General features: G+C 45.0%; 1 protein-coding gene across 1 annotated transcript in view; it reads left to right on the top strand.

The window, feature by feature from the left end:
- LOC125137532 (RE1-silencing transcription factor-like) overlaps positions 1 to 19,729 on the top strand; it is a 162,374-nt gene that overhangs the window by 112,595 nt on the left and 30,050 nt on the right. The gene's annotated exons all lie outside the window — the stretch shown is intronic.

Here is a 19,729-nt window from a genome sequence, read left to right on the forward strand (position 1 = left end):
GCTATTATTTTTTATTGAAGTATAACTAGCCCACAACACTGTTAGTTGCAGATGCACAGCACAGTGATTTGACATCTCTGTACTTTACAGAGTGAACAGCTCTGATTCTGGTTCATATCTGTCACTATGCAAAGTTATTACGGTATCATCAACTGTATTTCCTATGCTTTTCATTTCATGCCCATGACTATTTTGTAATTGGAAGTTGGTACCTCTTCATCCCTCTCACCTGTTTCACTGATCCTCACACACTCTGCCTCTCAACCACCAGTGCTCTGTGTCTGTGAGTCAGTTTCTGTTTTATTTTTGTTCATTTGGTTTTTAGTTTCCAGTGTAAGTGATAACATAGAGCATTTGTTTTATCTGATTTATTTCACTAAGCATAATGCCATCTAGTCTAGATTCATCCAAGTTGTTACAACGGCAGAATTTCATTCTTTTTTTTGTTACTGTTGAGTGGTATTCCATTGTCCTATACCACATCTTCTTTATTGATTCACCTATTGATGGAAACTTAGGTTACTTCTATGTCCTGATATAAATAATGCTGCATATATCTTTTCAAATCAGTGTTTTTGTTTTACATGGAAAAATACCCAGAGGTAGAATTGATGGATCATATGGTATTTCTATTTTAATTTTTTAGGAATTCCCTGTACCATTTTCTATAGAGGCTGCACAGTTTACCCCCTACCAACAGCGCACAGTGGTTCCCTCTTATCCACATCTGGGTCAACACTTACTTGTTGCCCCCCCCCCTTTTTTTGTCTTTTTGCTATTTCTTGGGCCGCTCCCTTGGCATATGGAGGTTCCCAGGCTAGGGGTCAAATCGGAGCTGTAGCCTCCGGCCTACGCCAGAGCCACAGCAACGTGGGATCCGAGCCGCATCTGCAACCTACACCACAGCTCACGGCAACGCCGGATCGTTAACCCACTGCGCAAGGGCAGGTTAAGGGCAGGGCAACCTCATGGTTCCTAGTCGGATTCGTTAACCACTGCGCCACGGCGGGAACTCCTTGTTGCCCTTTTTTTTTTTGGCAAGAAATGGATTTATTAAGATAGCATGATTGTGAGAGATGCAAGTGGCAGGCAAGGAGGCGCTGCCTGAAGAACTAGCTTTGTTGTTTTTTTGATAATAGACGTCTGAAAGGTGTGAGGTGCTATGTTGTGGCTTTGATTTGCATTTCCCTGAGGGTTAGAGATGTTGAGCATCTTTTCATGTATGTATTGGGCATCTGTGTGCCTTCTTTGGAAAAATATCTATTCAAGTCAAATTTTTAATCAGATTTTTTTTCTTTATGGTCTATGGGTTCTCTGTATATATGCACAAACACACATACTCTATATATTTTGGTCACACCCATGGCGTATGGAAGTTCCTAGGCCAGGGATCAAACCCTCATCACAGCAGAGACCCAAGCTGTTTCAGTAACAACACTGGATCCTTAACCTGCTGCATCACAAGGGAACTCCCGGGTTCTCTACATATTTTGGATACTAATCCCTTATGAAATATTATCATTTGGAAATAACTTCTCCCATTCAGTAGATAGCATTTTCATTTTGTTGTTAGTTTCCTTCGCTATGTAGAAGCTCTTTAGATCAGTATAGGCCTATTTGTTTTTGCTTTTGATTCCCCGGCCTGAGGAGACATAGCAAAAAATTATTGCTCAAACCAATGTCAAAGAGTGAACTGCTGGAGTTCCCGTTGTGGCTCAGCAGAATCGAATCTGGCTAGTATCCGTAAGGATGCAGTTTCTTATAGTTTCAAGTGTTACATTTAAGTCTTTAATCCATTTTGAGTTTATTTTTGTATATGGCATAAGAGAGTAGTCCAATTTGATTCTTTTGCCAGTAGATGTCTAGTTGTCCCAACACCATTTACTAAGGAGGCTGTCTTTTCCCTATCATACATTCTTGTCTCCTTTGTTATCGATTAATTCACCATATAACTGAGTTCACTTCTGGGATCTCTATTCTGTTCCATGGATCTATGTTTTCATGCCAGTACCAAACTTTTTGATTGCTTAGCTTTGTGGTATCGTTTGAAATCAGGGAGTGCAATAGGGCTTTGTTTTTTCTCAATTGTTTTTGCTCTTTGAGGTCTTTGTGTTTTCCACACAAATTTTAGAATCGGTTGTTCTGTCTGGCTCTGTAAAAAAAAAAAAAAAAAGCCATTGGTATTTTCACGGGTATTCCATTAAATCTGCAGGCTGCCTTGGGCAGTATCATCATTTTTAACAATGTCGGTGCTTCCACCCCAGGAGGGTGGTGTTCCTTTTCACTTGATTGTCTCATCCTCAGTTCCTACATCAGTGTCTTACAATTTTCCTTATACAGGCCTTTAGGAGTTCCCCGATGACCTAGCAATTAAGGATCCAGCATTGTCACTGATGTAGTGTGGGTCCCTGGCCTGGGAACTTTTGCATGCTGTGGGTACAGCCAAAACAAAACAAAGTGAAAACAAGTACAAGTCTTTACCTGCTTGGGTAGATTTGTTCCTAGGTATTTTTTTCTTTTTTTTTCTTTTTTTTTGTCTTTTTTAGGGCTGCACCCGCATCATATGGCGGTTCCCAGGCTGGGGGTCAAATCTGAGCTGTAGCTACTGGCCTATACCACAGCCACAGCAATGCCAGATCTGAGCTGCACCTGCAACCTACACCACAGCTCACATCAACGCTGTATCCTTAACCCCCGAGTGAGGCCAGGGATCGAACCTGTGTCCTCCTGGATGCTAATTGGGTTTGATAACCACTGAGCCATGACAGGAACTCCTTTGTCTAGAAATTTAGAACTTCATTCTTTTGGATGAAACATCCATTGCAGGAACAGGAAAGCTAAAAACTACATTTTCCAGGCTCAGTCGCAATTACAGTTCTGGATATAATTTAGGTTTTTCCTATCAAATTCGCTCATGAAACACTTGAATTAGTGAAAAAAAAAAAAAAAGTGGGAACAGAGGCACAGAGACAGTGGCATGTAAAACAAACTCTTCTACCCACCCAGAAATCTTCCCCACAGAAGTAGAAAAGAAAGAAGACGTTTGTTATTGAGTAAACCTGAACCAGAATGCGATGTGAATTGCAGATAATCCATAGGAGATTGAAAGGGAGAAAGCAGTTGCCATTCCATCTGAGTTCTCAGGTAAGCAGTGACTGGCCCTCATGTAAGAGGCCTGGACAGCACCATTTATCACCCAGAGTTGGGCCTTGATTGCTAGTTCTGATAGCTCGTTATTCATGCACAGAAACGTAATCAATATCTGTATATTAACTTTGTATCCTGAAACTTTACTGAATTCATTGATGAGTTCTGATAGTTTTTTGGTGGCATCTGTAGGATTTTCTTTTTTTCTTTTTTTGTCTTTTTGTCTTTTTAGGGCCGCGCCTGCGGCATATGGAGGTACCTAGGATAGGGGTCCAATTGGAGCTGTAGCCACTGGCCTATACCACAACCACAGCAACTCCAGATCCGAGCCTCGTCTGTGACCTACACCACAGCTCACTGCAACACCGGATCTTCGACATGCTGAGCGAGGCCGGGGATTGAACGTGCCCCCTCATGATTCCTAGTCGGATTTGTTTCCACTGTGCCATGAGAGGAACTCCTTTTTTTTTTTTTTGTCTAGGATTTTCTAAATATAGTATTATGTCATCTTCAAACAGTGATCTCTCTTTTTTTTTTTTTAATTTTTATGGCTGTACCTGCAGCATATGGAAGTTCCTGGTCAAGGGATTGAATCTGAGCCGCAATTGTGACCTATGTCATAGCTGCAGCAATACCAGATCATTTAACCCACTGTACCCGGCTGGGAATTGAATCTGCACCTCTGTAGTGACCTGAGCCACTGCAGTTGGACACTGCATCACAGCAGGTTAGGGACCCAGTGTTTTCTCTGTGGTGACATAGGTTCAATATCTAGTGCAACTGTTTCAAGTGCTGAAGTTACATCAACACCGAATCCTTAACCCACTGTGCCAGGTGGGGATCAACCAGCACCACCACAGAGATAAGCCAGAGCACTAACCTTGTGCCTGCTGCAGCGGGGACTCCTGAACTGTTTATATATTTTGTACATTAACTCCAGTAGACTTTCTTTTCATTTTTTCAATGGTTCCTCTTCTATGGTTATTTAATTTTTTTTTTTTTTGGTCTTTTTGCTATTTCTTTGGGCTGCTCCCGCAGCATATGGAGGTTCCCAGGCTAGGGGTCTAATCGGAGCTGTAGCCACCGGCCTACACCAGAGCCACAGCAACTCGGGATCCGAGCCGCGTCTGCAACCTACACCACAGCTCACGGCAACGCCGGATCGTTAACCCACTGAGCAAGGACAGGGACCGAACCCGCAACCTTATGGTTCCCAGTCGGATTCGTTAACCACTGCGCCACGATGGGAACTCCATATGGTTATTTAATTTAATTTATTTATTTATTTAATTTATTTTTGGCTTTTTAGGGCCATACCCGAGGCATATGGAGTTTCCCAGGCTAGAGGTCCAGTCAGATCTGTAGTCACTGGGCTACACCACAACCACAGCAACACCAGATCCAAGCTGTGTCTGTGACCTACACCACAGCTCACGTCAACACCAGATCCTTAAACCACTGAGCAAGGCCACAGATCGAATCCGCAACCTCATGGATGCTAGTCAGATTCATTTCCTATGAGCCACTATGGGCATTTCATCTATGGTTATTTTAAAAGTAGGTAAAGCCCAAGTTTAGAAAAGTAAAATAGTAAACATTTGATAAAATAGTACTTATATCTTAACATTTAAAATAAAAGAGGAGTTCCTGTCTTGGAGCACCTCCTGTCTTGGAGAAATGAATCCGACTAGGAACCATGAGGATTTGGGTTCAATCCCTGGCCTTGCTCAGTGGGTTAAGAATCCAGCATTGCCTGTAGGTTGCAGATGTGGCTTGGATCCTGCATTGCTGTGGCCGTGGTGTAGGTTGGCAGCCATATCTCTGATTCAACCCCTAGCCTGGGAATCTCCATATCCTGTGGGTGCAGCCCAAGAAATGGCAAAAAGACAAAAATAAATAAATAAATATATATATATATTCCTTCTACTATGAGAAGCTTTGAGAGAATGGGGAAATAGCATTCAAGATTACTGGCTTGGGAGTTCCTGCTGTGGCTCAGCAGGTTAAGAACCAAACTAGTATCCAAGAGGACTCAGGTTTGATCCCTGGCCTGGCTCAGTGGGTTAAGGGTCTGGTGTTGCCGTGAGCTGTGGGGTAGGTTACAGATGTGGCTCGAATTTGACATTGCTGTGGCTGTGCCATAGGCCAGCAGCTTCAGCTCCAATTTGACCCCAGCCTGGGAACTTCCGTATGCTATAGGTTCATCTCGAAAGAGAAAAAAGAGGGAAAAAAAAAAAAGATTACTAGCTTGCAAAAAAAAAGTTCCATTATAGCTCAGCAGGTTAAGGATCTAGCATTGTCGCTTCTGTGGCTGGGGTGCTGTTGTGGTTCGCTTTTGATCCCTGGCCCGGGAACTTCCACAAGCTGCAGTTGCAGGCACACCCCCCCGCCCCAGGCAAAAAATATTACTGGCTTCTTTGGGGCAATATGCTCAGTAATTGACACTAGGACAGTGCATTCACGGGCATGGACATAAAAAATTCTAATCCAACATATCCGTTTAATTATACTGGAATAAAACACCTTTAATGCATCATGATTGGAAGGAAATACCTGAAATTTTAAGACCACTGAAAGTCCCTCATTATGAACTTTTTACCAGCTTAATAGATGTCCTGGAGTTCCCGTTGTGGCTTAGTGGTTAACGAATCCAACTAGGAAGGTTGCAGGTTCGATCCCTCGCCTTGCTCAGTGGGTTAAGAATCTGGGTTGCCATGAGCTGTGGTGCTGGTTGCAGACGCGGCTCAGATCCCACGTTGCTGTGGCTCGCGTAGGCGGCTACAGCTCTGATTAGACCACTAGCCTGGGAACCTCCATATGCCGCAGGAGTGGCCCTAGAACAGGCAAAAGAGACAAAAAAAAAAAAAAAGATGTCCTGATCTTCAGCCCATCACACCTCAACAATTAGTCAAGGACTAGGGGCTCCTAACTCTCCAAATTTCCACTGTTGGCCATTTCCCAGTAAGATGGAAGATGCCAGCCCTACTGAAGAAAGCTGAACTCTGGGCTCCTGCTGCCTTCCTTAATTAATCATGTCTCACCTATGTCCAAGTAGTAATGAATGCCTGTCATCATCAACTTCTCAGTGTCTTTTTGAGCCCAGTCCTAACATTATTTAAAATTGAGAACCTTGGAGTTCCCGTCGTGGCTCAGTGGTTAATGAATCTGACTAGGAATCATGAGGTTGCAGGTTCAATCCCTGGCCTGGCTCAGTGTTAAGGATCCGGTGTTGCCATGAGCTGTGGTGTAGGTTGCAGACGCAGCTCAGATCGTGTGTTGCTGTGGCTCTGGTGTAAGCCAGTGGCTACAGGTCCGAATGGACCCCTAGCCTGGGAACCTCCATATGCTGCGGGAATGGCCTTAGAAATGGCAAAAAAAAAAAAAAGTACTTGCAAACCTGGACAAATAGAGAGAGGTGCAGGTAGAAGAGGTTATAAAAATCTCTTTGGGACCAAGAATTCACAGAAAGAAAATTTTAAAATTATCAGACTCTTGGAGTTCCCTTGTAGTGCAGTGGGTTAAGGATCCAGCATTGTCATAGCTGTGTCTCAGGTCACTACTATGGTGAGGGTTTGACCCCTGGGAACTTCCACATGCCATGGGTGCAGCCAAAAAAAATTATTTCACCCTTGACTGGAATAGTACAGGAACAAATTGTCATAGAGATTGCTAGGTCGTCTACAAATAATGTAGCATGAATTGTTAAGAAATAGGAAGAGAGGAGCTACCACCGTGGGACAGCGGATTAAGGGTCTCACATTGTCACAGGTTCAATCCCCAGCCTGGCACAATGGGTTAAGGATCCAGAGTTGCCACAGCTGTGGCTCAGATTTGATCCCTGACTGGGGAACTTACATACGCTGCAGATGAGGCCAAAAGAAAAAAAGAGAAATAGAAAAATATTTTTAAAGTGGCTACCATTGGAGTTCCCGTTATGGCTCAATGGTGAAGAACCCGACTAGGATCCATGAGGATGGGGGTTCAGTCCCTGGCCTCACTCAGTGGGTTAAGGATCCAGCGCTGCCCTGAGCTGTGATGTAGGTCACAGATGTGGCTGGGATCCCGAGTTGCTGTGGCTGTGGTATAGGTCGGCAGCTGTAGCTCAATTCGACCACTTACCTGGGAACTTCCACATGCCATGGGTGTGGACCTAAAAAACAAACAAACAAACAAACAAAAAAAACAAAACAAAAAAAGTGGCTTCCATTGATTCTGGAAGGAAAAAAAAATATGGCAAGAGAAACCACTTCACCTCTTTTTTTGACCTTTGTTCTTGGAGATGACTTTGTCATAGAGCCCAATCTAAAATAATGTGTCCTTAACATTGTCATTATTTTGATCCTACTTATCAATATGAAAGCCGAGCTCTTTGAAAAAAGTTGAATACTTAAAAACGAGCTTAGGAGTTCCTGTCGTGTCACAGTGGTTAACAAATCGGACTAGGAACCATGAGGTTGCTGGTTCCATCCCTGGCCTTGCTCAGTGAGTTAAGGACCCGGCATTGCCATGAGCTGTGATGTAGGTTGCAGACGCAGCTCGGATCCTGCGTTGCTGTGGCTCTGGTGTAGGCCTGTGGCTATAGCTCCGATTTGACCCCTAGCCTTGGAACCTCCATATGCCGTGGGAGCGGCCCAAGAAATGGCAAAAAGACAAAAAAAAAGCAAAAAACAAAACCAAAACAAAATGCAATTTCTTATGCAGTAGTTCTGGGTTAGGCGTCAGATTTCTTTCTTTCTTTTTTTTTGTCATAGTGAACAGGGGCTTGATGTGGGATCTCAGTTTCCAGGGATTGAATTTGTGCCGCAGCATTGAAAACACAAAATCCTAACCACTGGATGAGCAGGGAACTCCCAGACTCTGCTTTTTTTTTTTTTTTTTTTCCTCTCTTTTTTGGCTGCCCTGCAGCATATGGAGTTCCCAGGCTAAGGATCAGATCTGAGCCACAGTTGTGACTTGTGCTGCATTTGCGGCAAGGCTGAATCCTTTAACCTGCTATGCCAGGCCCAAGATCTCCTGGCACTATCAGAGACATGACTGATCCTGTTGCGTCACAGCAGAAACTCCTGCATTTTGGCAGGGGTCGAGGGAGGGGGGGATGCAGCTGCACTGGTGGCAAGCAGAAATTCCCAGGCCAGGGACTGAACTCATGCCAGAGCAGTTACCAGTGCCAAAGCAGTGACACCAGATCCTTAACCCGCTGAGCCACAAGGGAACAACAATAGTCTTTATTCAAGATAGTACGATAGTCTTATAAAGCAAGTACTACTATCTATCCCCATTTGACAGGTGAAGAAACTGAGACTCAGAATGATACTAATTGCCCAAGGTCATTGTGCTCCTTAATGAAACAGCTGGGATTTGAGCCCAGGCACTCGGTCTCTAGAATGCACATTCCACTTGTTGACTTAAAAAATACAACCTGTGGGAGTTCCCATCGTGGTGCAGCAGAAATGAATCTGACTAGGAATCATGAGGTTGCGGGTTTGATCCCTAGCCTTGCTCAGTGGGTTAAGGATCTGGTGTTGCCGTGAGCTGTGGTGTAGGTCATAGACGTGGCTCGAATCTGGCGTTTCTGTGGCTGTGGTGTAGGCCGCAGCTGTAGCTCTGATTACACCCCTAGCCCAGGAATCTCCATATGCAGCCCTCAAAATCAAAAACAAACAAAAAAACAAACAAATACAACCTGAAAGTTGAGGGTTAAATTTCATTTAGGGTGAAATTAGGACTTAAGCCCAGGAGACAGCACCTCACATAGCCCTGAGAAACTGAACTGCTCTGAGGCGGGGAGTGGGGAGCTAGGATATGTGAGTTTGCAACAAAGGGCAGGTAGTAGGAACAAAAGGTTTACAGATAACCAGGTTTACAGCAGATTTACAGAAAACCAGCTTCTATGGGAAGATGGCAGGTCTGGGCTCACTGGACTCACTCCTTTGATCTGTGCCTCAGCTGGGGGCCAGTCTTCTAGGTTTCTTCCCTGAGTTCCCTCAGGGCTTGCTGGTCCACCCTTGGGAGTGGCTGTTCTCACAGGTGACCTGATGTCTTTTGTTTTGCCTACTAACTGCAGCCCAGGAGGCAGTGTTTGGATAACTCTATTCTCCCAAAGAGGAAAGGGGACTATTGAGATATGTGATAAAGGTGAGCGGGAGGGGCTGCAGCCCGGCACAGACTTTACAGAAGTTTGCTGCTGGTCCCGTGAAGGTCACTACTAGTCACAGACCTCAGTCATCACTGACGGATTTTTTTTTGTCTTTTGTCTTTTTTGTTGTTGTTGTTGCTATTTCTTGGGCCGCTCCCGAGGCATATGGAGGTTCCCAGGCTAGGGGTTGAATCGGAGCTGTAGCCACCGGCCTATGCCAGAGCCACAGCAACGCGGGATCTGAGCCACGTCTGCAACCTACACCACAGCTCACGGCAACGCCGGATCGTTAACCCACTGAGCAAGGGCAGGGACCGAACCCGCAACCTCATGGTTTCTAGTCGGATTCGTTAACCACTGCGCCACGACAGGAACTCCTCTGACGGATTTTAGATATGAGGAGATGTAAGAATCGGGCTCATAAAATCTCTTAAAAATACCTGACTATCTGAAGACCTGTTCTCCCAGTTTTCCCAGAGAGCACAGAGAGCCTCACCCACCCTGAGCTTTGAGCTTCGCTCAGGGGCTGCTGTGGGTGGGCAGCTGCAGTGGCTCGTGTTTTACTCCACTTGGAGACTGATGGCACATGCCAGGCTGCAGCTGCCACACTTGTGTAGAAGTTCTCTCAAGCGTCACACCTAATGACTCTGTACGGCAGCTCAGTGTGGTGGCAGCAGGCCTCTCATCTTGGGGGACTTTAGCGAGATCATCAGGATTCCAGAGTTCCCGGCCTGCCTCAGCAGGAATGGACCCAACTAGCATACGGGAGGACGCAGGTTCGATCCCTGGCCTTGCTCAGTGGGTTAAGGATTCAGCTTTGCTGTGAGCTATGGTGTAGGTCGCAGACGTAGCTCAGATCTGGCATTGCTGTGGCTCTGGCATAGCTCTGATTTAACCCCTAACCTGGGAATCTCCATGTGCCATACATGTAGCCCTAAAAAGCAAAAAAAAGATTTTAGTATAAATAAAAAGAAAAATTATTCATAATAAACATTAAGAAGGCAAAAAACTGGGTGTCAAGAAAAGGCTTCCTGAAAAATCATGTAAAAGCTGAGACTTGGAGTTCCCTGGTTGCTCATTGGGTTAAGGATCTGGTGTTGTCACTGCTGTGGCTCTGTTCACTTCTGTGGCATGAGTTCAATACCTGGCCTGGGAACTTCCACATGCTGTGGGCATCGCCAAAAAAAAGAAAAAAAAAAAGTCTGGCACTTGGAGTTTGAAAAGGAGCTGGCTAAGAAAAAAGGATATTGAGATCCTTCTAGGCAGGGAATTCTGCGATTGAGAAAATTACAGCAAGATCAGTGTGGCCATAGTAAAAGCTCCTGGCAACGAAGATTAGATGAGGCTGGACTGCCCCAGATATGCCTTGAAGACCAGGGTAAAAAGTTTTTAATTGATCCTAAAACCAAGAACCAACGACTCAATAACCAGTATTATCAGCATGCTTCTATGAAGCTCTGCTAAGTGTAGGGCCTGTAGCAGTGCTGAAAACAATGAAACCCCTGCCCTAGTGAAGCCCCCTCAATGGTCAGGCCTTCCAAGATGGCTGCCCTCTTGCTCTCTGTTCACCACTTGCTGGACCAGTGCCTGCTTCCTGTACCTGACTCGCCCGCCTGACCTCCTACACGTGTGCCTCAGACTCCAGCTAGTGATCTCTCTTCAAAGGGGCAAGAGGGGTGTGCCCTCTGCAAGTTTCCCTGGTAACCCAAGAGCCATCCTGAGGTCAGTTCCCCCTTAACTGGCAGCTTCCTCCCCTCGCCCCACTGGAGACTGCCACCCAGGCTGGAGTGTCAACCACCGTACCTGCTGCAGACTTGTAAGATCCCCCCATGCATCAAACCATTGACGTCTCTGTTGCTGACTTAGGGCTCTTCAGTCCGGAAGCTGGCTGTTACCCGAAAACTGAGTCAGCCTCTTCGTGGCTGTCGAGCTAGTAGATACAAACAAAATACGAACATCAGAAGGAAGCATTGATTATTGGCAGCAAGTAAGGAGAACACCGGGAGCTTTCCCAAAGCAGGGTCTTCCTCACAGCAAAATTGGGGCCCTGTTAATGTAAAGGTATAAACATCTTCATGAGGGTCCTTGAACAGGAGAGAATTCAGCACTGAATTGGGGCAAAGGTCAGCAGAGTCCAAGCTTTCCTGGACCAAAACCTCAAGGTTGGCATCATCACTCTACCTTCCACCTGGTGGCAGTGGGGGAGGTGGTCTTGGTTCCTGCAGGGGTAAAGGTATATTATTTTGAGTGTCCCTTGAGGAGCCAGGACCCTGCCCCAAGGCTGCACTATTGTTTCCTGTGTGCTTCTCCCTTAAAGTCATTAATTACTGGAGTTCCCTGATGGCTGAGTGAGTTAAGGACCCTGTATTGTCACTGCTGTGGTGTGGGTTTGATCCCTGGCCTAGGAACATCTGCATGCCACAGGCATGACCAAAAAAATATTGTACTGATGATATGGAATCCGGGTTCTTGTTCACAGCAGTGGGAGAATGAACTCCGCTAACACACAGGCAGCAAGCAAGCAAAGTATTAAAGGAAAGCAAATAGCTTCCAGGACTTCTGGGAGCGGGGAGAAGCACCCCCTTTCTCTATTGTCCTGCAGGGGTTTTTATCTCTTAAAGATGGGGAGGGTACCAATGTGGGGTTCAGACAGAAAAATGTGGTTTTTTTCCTCCCATTGGCTTTGTTCAATTATCTATATCAGTCCTTGTCCAATAGGGTCTTAGGGGTGGAAATGTCCCGTAAGTCTCATGGTTTCTTTGTCCTTTCTTCCCGTAAACTGAGTCACAGTGGGTTAGGGATTAATGTCCATCCAGGTGTAGGTACACTCCCTATAGTAAACAAGGCCTGTGGGGATGTTACTGCCTGGAGCCCTTAAGCCACAAATATTAATAAATATCCATATCAAAAGAAGGTATCGGAGCCCTTGTCCCTACACTGACTACCTGAGTTAATATTCTGCCTCACTGAGACATGTTCAAGGGCATGAATTGCAGCCAGGCTTAGATCACAAAATGCTTTAGGCCAAAATGAGTTCTTAGGTCAAGAAAGCCATTTCCAATTCTCTTTCTCCAGGGACCCTAAAGGCTTTTGAGCCAAGGAATGACTTGACCTTTGTGCCTTATGAAACCCCCCTCAGATGGCCACTCTGCCCTATAATCTATTCCCTGACATTAGCCAAAGTGACCTTTCAGAAATAGGATCAGACCTACTCACTCATTCTCTTCCTCATGTTTTAAAGCCCTATTATTTCTCCTTTTGAGAGGCAAGAAAAAATGCACAACCTGAAAGTTGTGAGTTAACTTTTATTTGGAGTGAAATTAGGACTTAAGCCCAGGAGACAGCACCTCACATAGCCCTGAGAAACTGAACTGCTCTGAGGCGGGGAGTGGGGAGCTAGGATATGTGAGTTTGCAACAAAGGGCAGGTAGTAGGAACAAAAGGTTTACAGATAACCAGGTTTACAGCAGATTTACAGAAAACCAGCTTCTATGGGAAGATGGCAGGTCTGGGCTCACTGGACTCACTCCTTTGATCTGTGCCTCAGCTGGGGGCCAGTCTTCTAGGTTTCTTCCCTGAGTTCCCTCAGGGCTTGCTGGTCCACCCTTGGGAGTGGCTGTTCTCACAGGTGACCTGATGTCTTTTGTTTTGCCTACTAACTGCAGCCCAGGAGGCAGTGTTTGGATAACTCTATTCTCCCAAAGAGGAAAGGGGACTATTGAGATATGTGATAAAGGTGAGCGGGAGGGGCTGCAGCCCGGCACAGACTTTACAGAAGTTTGCTGCTGGTCCCGTGAAGGTCACTACTAGTCACAGACCTCAGTCATCACTGACGGATTTTAGATATGAGGAGATGTAAGAATCGGGCTCATAAAATCTCTTAAAAATACCTGACTATCTGAAGACCTGTTCTCCCAGTTTTCCCAGAGAGCACAGAGAGCCTCACCCACCCTGAGCTTTGAGCTTCGCTCAGGGGCTGCTGTGGGTGGGCAGCTGCAGTGGCTCGTGTTTTACTCCACATGGAGGCTGATGGCACATGCCAGGCTACAGTTCACAATCTAAACTCCTACAGCACTTCAAGAAACTAAACTCTAAAAAGACTTCATCAAAATATGTAAGTCCAAAAAGGAAATATGGTCATTTCAAACACTTTTTTTACCTGTAAAGCAGTGGGAGGACGTGAGAGGGTGTAGAATTCCTCTCCAGATTAATCCAATGCCAGGGAATTTTTGGGGTCATTCGGAAGTGATCTGCACATGCAAACCAGTGTCCTTATTTGATCTACCAACCCCTTGTCAGATGAAGACCTCCCTCCGGTAAATGGGAAAAAAAAAAATGTGTTGTATTCCTCAAACTGGGTATCACAAAATAAACCAGTATGTGAAATATACTCTTTATTTCTTCCATACTGACTGTCCTCCTAGAACCCTACTTCGGGGAGATTCCTCCAAGAAATTCAATTTGATCTTTTTGTATATAATCAGATTTGGTGGGTTTTATGTCAGAGCAAATTTTAAAAAACTTTTTGATTGATTTTTTATTTTATGGCCACGCCTGTGGCATATGGAAGTTCCTAAGCAGGGATTGAATCTGAGCTTTTGCAACCAGTGCCACAGCTGTGGCATTGCCAGATCTTTTACTTTTTTTTTTTTTCTCTTTTTGCCATTTCTTGGGCCACTCCCACGGCATGTGGAGGTTCCCAGGCTAGGGGTCTAATCGGAGCTGTAGCTGCCGGCCTATACCAGAGCCATAGCAACTCGGGATCCTAATGGATGCTGAGCCACAGGAGAACTCCCCCAAATCAATTTTTTTTTCTTTCTTTTTTTTTTTTCTTTTATGCCTTTTCTAGGGCCGCTTCCATGGCATATGGAGGTTCCCAGGCTAGGGGTCTAATCAGAGCTGTAGCTGCCAGTCTACGCCAGAGCCACAGCAACGCAGGATCCAAGCCGTGTCTGCAACCTACACCACAGCTCACTGCAACGCTGGATCATTAACCCACTGAGCAAGGCCAGGGGTCGAACCTGCAACCTCATGGTTCCAAGTCAGATTCTTTAACCACTGAGCCACGACGGGAACTCCTACTTTATTTTTTTAACTCAGTGAATTTTATTATATTTATAGTTGTACACCCATCATCACAATCCAGTTTTACAGTACTTCCATCCATACCCCCAGCCCATCCCTCCCCCTGTCAACCTGTCTCCTTTGGTAACCAAAAGTTTTTCAAAGTCTGAGTCAGTATTTGTTCTGCAAAGAAGTTTATATTCCCAGGGTAGGGGTCAAATAGGAGCTACAGCTGCCAGCCTACACCACAGCCACAGCAACACCAGATCCTTAACCCACTGAATGAGGCCAGGTATTGAATCTGCATCCTCATGGATGCTAGTCAGATTCCTTAACCGCTGAGTGACGGGAATTCCTGTATGGTTTTTTTAGATTCCACATCTAAGTGATAGTATTTGATGTTAGTATCTCACTGTTTGACTAACCTCTCTTAAGCATGATAATTTCTAGGTCCATCCATGTTGCTGCAAATGCCATCTTTCTTTCCTTTTAATAGCTGAGTAATATTCCATCCATTGTGTCTATGGACTACATCTTCTTTATGCACTCCTGTGGATGAACATTTAGGTTGTTTCCATGTCTTGGCTACAGTATAAGTGCTGCAGTGAATATTGGAGTACATGTATCTTTTTGAGTTATGGTTTTCTCTGGATAGATGCCAAGGAGTGGGATTGCTAGATCAAATGGTAGTTCTATTTTTAGTTTTTTGAGGAATCTCCATACTGTTTTCCACAGTGGTTGCATAGGGATTGCATTGATTTGGTAGATTACCAACAGTGTAATAGGGTTCCTTTTTCTCCACACCCTCTCTAGCATTTATTGTTTGTGGACTCTTTGATGATGGCCATTCTGGCTGATGTACGGTGGTACTTCATAGTGGTTTTGATGTGCATTTCTCTAATAATTAGTGATGCTGAACATCTTTTCATGTGTTTCTTGGTCATCTGTATGTCTTCTTTGGAGAATTGTATGTTTAGATCTTCTCCCCCCCTGTGGCCTACACCACAGCCACAGCAACGCAGGATCCTTAACCCACAGAGTGATGCCAGGGATGGAACCTGTGTCCTCATGGATGCTAGGATGTGACGGGAACTCCTTTTGCCCATTTTTTGATAGGGTTTTTTTTTTTTGGTATTGAGCTGTAGGAGATGTTTATCTATTTTGGAGATTATTTCCTTCTCGGTCTCTTCATTTGCAAATATTTTCTCCCATTTGTATGTTGTCTTTATTTATTTATTTATTTATTTATTTATTTATTTATTTATTTATTTATTTTTGCCTTTTAGGGCTGCACCCACGGCATATCGAGGTTCCCAGGGTAGGGATCTAATTGGAGCTATAGCCGCTGGCCTTCGCCAGAGCCATAGCAACTCTAGATCCTACACCACAGTTCACGGCAACGCTGGATCCTTTTTTTTTTTTTTGTCTTTTTGCCTTTTCTGGGGCCGATCCTGCAGCATATGGAGGTTCCCAGGCTAGGGGTCTAAGCAGAGCTGTAGCTGCTGGCCTACGCCAGAGCCACAGCAATGCAAGATCCGACCCGCTTCTGCAACCTCCACCACAGCTCAGGGCAGTGCCGGATCCTTAACCCACTGAGCAAGGCCTCATGGTTCCTCCTAGTCGGATTCTTTAACTACTGAGCCACGACAGGAACTCCATTGTCTTTACATTTTGTTTAGGGTTTCCTTTGCTGCGCAAAAACTTTTAAGTTTAATTAGGTCCCCTTTATTTTTATTTTTATTGTCATTATTCTAGGAGGTGGATCTGAGAAGATACTGCTGTGGTTTATGTCAGAGTGTTCAGCCTATGTTTTCCTCTAAGAGTTTGATAGTATCTGGTCTTATGTTTAGGTCTTTAATCCATCTAGAGTTTGTTTTTGTGTGTGTATGGTGTTAGGGAGTGTTCTAATTTCATTCTTTTACATGTAGCTATCCACTTTTTCCAGCACCACTTATTGAAGGGACTGTCTTTTCTCTATTGTATTTTCTTGCCTCCTTTGTCATAGATTAGTTGACCGTAGGTGCACGGGTTTAACTCTCGACTTTCTATCCTTTTCCACTGATCTATATTTCTGTTTTTATGTCAATACCATACTGTTTTGATGACTCTAGCTTTGTAGAATTGTCTGAAGTCAGGAACCCTGATTCCTTCAGCTCCATTTTTCTTTCTCAATATGGTTTTGGCTATTCTGTGTCTTTTGTGCTTCCAAACAAACTTTAAAATATTTTGTTTGAGTTCTGTGAAGAATGTGCTTGGTAATTTGATAGGGATTGCATTGACTCTGTAGATTGCCTTGAGTAGTGTAGTCATTTTGAAAATATTTGTATCGTCTTTTTTTTTTGTCTTTTTCTTTTATCTTTTTAGGGCCATGCTTGTGGCCTGTGGAGCTTCTCAGGCTAGGGTTCGAATCAGAGCTGTAGCTGCTGGACTACACCACAGCCACAGCAACATGAGATCTGAGCCCATTTCTGCAAACTACACCACAGCTCATGGCAACACTAGATCCTTAACCCACTGATTGAGGCCAGGGATTGAACCCGCAACCTCATGGTTTCTAGTCGGGTTGTTAACCACTGAGCCAGGACAGGGAACTCCTATTTTATTCTTTTTGATACAAAGAATAAAATTTGTAAATGGGATTATTTCCCTAATTTCTCTCTCTGATCTTTCATTGTTAGTATAGAGAAATGCAGTTGATGTCTCTGTATTAATGTTGTATCCTGCAACCTTACGAAATTCATTGATGAGCTCTAACAGTTTTCTGATATCAAATTCCAGATCCTTTAACCCATTGCACTGGGCCAGGAATGGAACCCAAACCTCCACAGCAACCTGAGGCGCTGTGGTTGTATTCTTAACCCACTGGGCCACAGCAGGGGCTCTACGTCTGAGCAAATTTTGCTGGGATATTTCTAGGAGATACAACCCAGTAAAAATGATAAATATCATGGCACAGCAGAAACAAATCTGATAGGAACCATGAGGTTGTAGATTCGATCCCTGGCCTCGCTTAGTGGGTCAAGGATCCGTCGTTGCCGTGAGCTGTGGTGTAGGTCACAGACATAGCTCAGATCTGGCATTGCTGTGGCTGTGGCGCTGTGGCTGTGGTGTAGGCTGGCGGCTACAGCTCTGATTAGCCCCCTAGCTTGGGAACCTCCATATGTCACAGGTGTGGCCCTAAAAAGACAAAATTTGCTCAGACGTAGAGCCCCTGCTGTGGCCCAGTGGGTTAAGAATACAACCACAGCGCCTCAGGTTGCTGTGGAGGTTTGGGTTCCACAGGTGTGGCCCTAAAAAGACAAAAAAAAAAAAAAAAAAAGGGCAAATAAATGTATTTTCTTTGTGAAACATAAAGGAGACAATTTCAGTATGCAGATACTTAATTTTGGTTGTGGGATGCTGTAAAATTTTGATAAACAGGATTAGGCAAAGTTATTAAGAACTAGACAGATCTGGAGTTCCCCATCGTGGCACAGCGGAAATGAATCCGACTAGGAACCATGAGGTTACAGGTTTGATCCCTGGCCTTTCTCAGTGGGTTAAGGACCCAGCGTTGCTGTGAGCTATGGTGTAGGTTGCAGACACGGCTTGGATCTGGTATTGCTGTGGCTCTGGGATTGCCAGCTGCAATAGCTCCGATTCAACCCCTAGCCTGGGAATCTGCATATGCTGCGGGTGCGGCCCTAAAAAAGATAAAAGACAAAAAAAAAAACCAAAAACAAAATCTGTAAAGAATGACAGGTTCAAGATATATTATTAAAGGAAAAATTTGTTTGTTTTGGCTGCACCCACAGCATGCAGAAGTTCCCGGGCCAGGGGTCAAATCTGTGCCACATCAGTGACAATACAGGTGCCGGATTCTTAACCTCTAGACCACCAGGGAACTGCCATAGCCCGCTTTTATTGCCAAACTCTTGTTTCCTGACTGTTTTTCCTTCATTCCTGCATTCCTTCACTTCCCTTAAGATCGTTAATTACTGAGACATGTTCAAGGGCAGGTATTGTGGCCACGCTTAGATCACAAAATGCCTTAGGCCAAAAATTGCTTCTCTTATGTCAAGAATATCATGGCTGAGAGTTCCTGTCATGGCTTAGCAGTAACGAAGAACTAATAGGTCAGGTTCAATCCCTGGCCTCACTCAGTGGGTTAAAGATCCAGCATTACCATGAGCTGTGGTGTAGGTCACAAATGAGGCTCGGATCTGGTGTTGCCGTGGCTGTGGTGTAGGCCAGCATCTCCAATTCAGCCCCTACTCTGGAAACTTCCATATGCTGCAGGTATGGCCCTAAAAAGACCAAAAAAAAAAAAAAAAAAAAAGCCATGGCTGTTCTCTTTCTCCAGGACCCCCTACCCTGTCTTCCTACCAAGTCCCTATCTCCTCCTATGACCCCGTCCTGGCCCAGACTATCATAGCTCCATCTTTAATGGATGTCATGGACTGCCATGCATAGTTAAATAAATCATATTTCGGGCCTGAACATCCAAGTGGCAGGTGCTAACAGAGGACAGGCAGACCTAGTAGGACTTGATGTCGTTCAGGTGAAGTCTTCCCAGAGGATGTGACACTTAAGTGGATTCCTGAAATGAGAACAAGTCGCCCAAGCAGAGTGGGTCTGTGTTGGGATGGGGGTGGGTACTGAGGCCCCGGAGGACCCGCCAGGTGGTTGGAACAGCTGGGGAGGTCATCTGAGCCTGGAAATGCCCAGTGAGGTGGAGCTGGTGAGAGGAGGAGTAGGGCAGCTCCTTATGGGCGTGGTCAACAGCTCAAACTTTCCCTAACAGAAATGTGCAGGAGGGGCTGGTGGGATGTCAGCTGAGGAACAATGTGATCAGTTGAGTTGATCTGCATTTTTTACAGTTGACTTTCTAAAGGCTCTGAATGAAGAAAAGAATGTCGAGTAGCCGGATGGGAAAAGGGACTTCAGCTCAGGCAAGAGATAATGGTGCTTAATGCATGCAGACAGAGCAAGGGACAGAACTTACAATCAAAGTGTAGGATGGAAAGCCTGAACAGTGCCCCCAAATCCCTTCTACATTCCAGGTTGTTGGGTTTTTTTTTTTTTTTTTTTTGCTATCTAAGGGCTGCACCGGCAACAATGGAGGTTCCCAGGCTAGGGGGCGAATCGGAGCTGCAGCTGCCAGCCTACACCACAGCTCACGGCAACACAGATCCTTAACCCACTGAGCCAGGCCAGGGATCGAACCCACGTCCTTGATACTAGTCAGGCTCACTACACTTGAGCCACAGTTTCCAGGTTTAATGTTTGAGATGACCAGGAAGCTAAGTCCCCTGTGGCACCACAAACTCTTCAGTTCTGCACAGCTTATTTGTAGCAGGGCTTGGACTACAGGCCAGTTGTACATTTCTCTCTTGCTACCTT

This window comes from Phacochoerus africanus, chromosome 10 (genome assembly GCF_016906955.1).
Source record: "Phacochoerus africanus isolate WHEZ1 chromosome 10, ROS_Pafr_v1, whole genome shotgun sequence".
Lineage (NCBI taxonomy): Eukaryota > Metazoa > Chordata > Mammalia > Artiodactyla > Suidae > Phacochoerus > Phacochoerus africanus.